We start from the raw sequence: 3,684 nt of genomic DNA on the forward strand, positions 1-3,684 counted from the left end.
ATTTTATTTAAGTTTCAGGTATACAGTATAGTGATTCACGGGGGTTTTTTGTTTTTTGTTTTTGGCCATGCCACACAGTATGTGGCATCTTAGTTACCGGACCAAAGATTGAACCCGTGACCCCTGCAGTGGAAGCGCAGAGTCTTAACCACTGGACCACCAGGGAAGTCCCAGACGTCTGTTTTTCAAAACCTACAAAGACCAGGGGAAAGCACGAATGCAGTCCCCCACTACCACAAATTATGCAGTCGAGTTTCCCATATTTGGGGAAATCGCAGGGGTCAGCACATCCGGAGTGCAATGGATAAGCCTTGCCCTGGGAAAACCACCTTCGTGATCATGCTATCTCCCCTGCCAGGTAAGTATGTGATTCACAATTTTTAAAGGTTATACTTCATTGATAGTTGTTATAAAATATTGGCTATATTCCTTGCGTTGTACAATATATCCTTGTAGCCTATTTATTTTATACATAGTAGTTTGTACCTCTTAATCCCCTACCCTTATTTTTCCCCTCCCCACTTCCTTCTCCCCACTGGTAACCACTAGTTTGTTCTCTGTATCTGTGAGTCTGTTTCTTTTTGGTTATACTCACTAGTTTGTTTTATATTTTAGATTCTACATATAAGTGATATCGTACAGTATTTGTCTTTCTCTGTCTGACTTATTTCACTAAGCATAATACCCTCTAAGTTGATCCATGTTGCTGCAAATGGCAAAATTTCATTCTTTTTATGGCTAAGTAGTATCCATTGTATGTATATATATATATATATATATATATATATATATATATATGTATATATATACCACATCTTCTTTATCCATTCATTGCTGATGACACTTAGGTTGCTTCTATATCTTGGCAATTGTAAATAATGCTGCTATGAACATTGGGATGCATATGTCTTTTCAAATTAGTGTTTTCATTTTTTGGATATATACCCAGGAGTGGACTTGCTGGGTGATATGGTAGTTCTCTTTTTATTTTTTTGAGAAAGCTCCATACTGTTTTCCACATCCTCAACAACATTTTTTTAAAATTTATTTATTTTTGGTTGCGTTGGGTCTTTGTTGCTGTGCGCGGACTTTTTCTAGTTGCGGTGAGCAGGGGCTACTCTTAATTGTGGCGCGCGGGCTTCTCATTGCGGTGCCTTCTCGTGTTGCGGAGCACAGGCGCTAGGTGTGCAGGCTTCAGTAGTTGTGGCACATGGGCTCAGTAGTTGTGGCTTGCGGGCTCTAGAGCTCAGGCTCAGTAGTTGTGGCACACGGGCTTAGTTGCTCCACGGCATGTGGGATCTTCCCGGACAAGGGCTCGAACCCGTGTCCCCTGCATTGGCAGGTGGATTCTTAACTACTGCGCCACCAGGGAAGCCCAACATTTTTTATTTGTGTTCTTTTTGATGGTAGCCATTCTGACCATATGAGGTGATAATATCTCATTGTGGTTTTAATTTGCATTTCTCTGATGATTAACAATGTTGAACATCTTTTCATGTGCCTGTTGGCCATATGTATGTCTTCTTTGGAAAAACGTCTATTCAGGTCGTCTGCCCATTTTTAAATCAGGTTGCTTGGTTTTTTGATGTTAAGTTGTATGAGCTATTTTAATATTTTGGATACTAACCCCTTATCAGTCGTATCATTTGCAAATCTTTTCTCCTATTCAGTAGGTTGTCTTTTCATTTTGTCGATGGTTTCCTTTGCTGTGCAAAAGCTTTTAAGTTTCACTAGGTCCCATTTGTTTATTTTTGCTTTTATTTCCTTTGCTTTAGGAGACAGATCCAAAAAAATATATTGCTACGACTTATGTCAAAGAGTGTTCCGCCTATGTTTTCTTCTAGGAGTTTTATGGTTTCCAGTCTTACATTTAGGTCTTTAATCCATTTTGAGTTTATTTTTGTAAATGGTGATAGAGAATGTTCTAATTTCATTCTTTTATATGTAGCTGTCTAGTTTTCCCAGCACCACTTATTGAAGAGATTGTCTTTTCTCCATTTTATATTCTTTTTTTAAAAAATATTTATTTATTTTATTTATTTTTTTGGCTGCATCGGGTCTTAGTTGCAGCACATGGGATCTTTGTTGTGGCATGGGTTCTTTGTTGTGGTGCACGGGTTTTCTCTTCTCTAGTTGTGGCACACGGGCTCCAGGGCACGTGGGCTCTGTAGTTTGCGGCACATAGGCTCTCTTGTTGAGGCGCATAAGCTCAGTAGTTGTGGCGTGAGGGCTTAGTTACCGTGGGGCATGTGGGATCTTAGTTCCCCGACCAGGGGTGGAACCTGAGTCCCCTGCATTGGAAGGCGGATTCTTTACCACTGGACCACCAGGGAAGTCCCTCTCCATTTTATATTCTTACCTCCTTTGTCGTAGATTAATTGACCATAAGTGCATGGGTTTATTTCTGGGATTTCTATCCTGTTCCATTGATCTATATCTTACACTTATACACAAAATTAACTCAAAACGGATCAAAAACTTGAACATTAGACCTGAAACCATAAAACTCCTAGAAGAAAACATAGGTGGTAAGCTTCTTGACATCTGTCTTGGTGATGTTTTTTTTTGGATTGACACAAAAAGCAAAGGTAACAAAAGCAAAAATAAATAAACAAGACTACACCAAACTAAAAAGCTCCTGCACAGTTAAGGAAACCATCAACAGAATTAAAAAGCAACATACCAAATGGGAGAAAATGTTTGCAAATCATGTGTCTGATGAGGGGTTAATATCCAAAGTATAAAAAGAACTCATACAATTCAATAACAACAAAACAAAACAAATAATATAATTTTAAAATGGGCACAGGATCTGAATAGACATTTTTCTAAAGAAGACATACAGATAGCCAACAAGTACATGAAAAAGTGCTTAACATCACTAATCATCAGGGAAGTGAAAATCAAAACCACAATGAGGTATCACCTCACACCTGTTAGAATGGCTGTCATCAAAAAGACAAGAAATAACAAGTGTTAGTGAGGATTAAAGGAAAGGGAACCCCTGTGCACTGTTAGTGGGAATATAAATTTGTGCAACCAGTATGGAAAATAGTATGGAAGTTACTCAAAAAATTAAAAGTAGAATTACCATATGACCCAGCAAGTCCACTTCTGGGTATTTATCCAAAGAAAACAAAAACACTCACTCAAAGGTACATGCACCCTTATGTTTATTGCAGCATTATTTACAATAGCCAAGATATGGAAGAAACTCATGTCCATATATTCTGTATATTCATTACACACACACACACACACACACACACACAACGGAACATTATTCAGCCATAGAAAAAGAAGGAAATCTGGCCATTTTTGACAATATGGGTGGACTTTGAGGGCATAATGTTAAGCAAAATAAGTCAAACAGGGCTTCCCTGGTGGCGCAGTGGTTGAGAATCTGCCTGCCAATGCAGGGGACACGGGTTCGAGCCCTGGTCTGGGAAGATCCCACATGCTGTGGAGCAACTGGGCCCGTGAGCCACAACTACTGAGCCTGTGCATCTGGAGCCTGTGCTCTGCAACAAGAGAGGCCGCGATAGTCAGAGGCCCGCGCACCGTGAAGAAGAGTGGCCCCCGCTTGCCACAACTAGAGAAAGCCCTAGCACAGAAACGAAGACCCAGCACAGCTAAAAAAAAAAAAAAAGTCAGACACAGAAAGACAAATACTGTATGATCTCA

At 39.7% G+C, this 3,684-nt stretch overlaps 1 non-coding gene across 1 annotated transcript; it reads right to left on the reverse strand.

Annotated features, from left to right (window-relative positions):
- Positions 1 to 202: 202 nt before the first annotated feature.
- Positions 203 to 366, reverse strand: LOC132356257 (U1 spliceosomal RNA). The gene has a single exon (XR_009499782.1). It is a non-coding gene; the product is annotated as a U1 spliceosomal RNA (small nuclear RNA).
- Between the last annotated feature and the right edge of the window lie 3,318 nt (positions 367 to 3,684).

Source organism: Balaenoptera ricei, chromosome 20 (genome assembly GCF_028023285.1).
Source record: "Balaenoptera ricei isolate mBalRic1 chromosome 20, mBalRic1.hap2, whole genome shotgun sequence".
Lineage (NCBI taxonomy): Eukaryota > Metazoa > Chordata > Mammalia > Artiodactyla > Balaenopteridae > Balaenoptera > Balaenoptera ricei.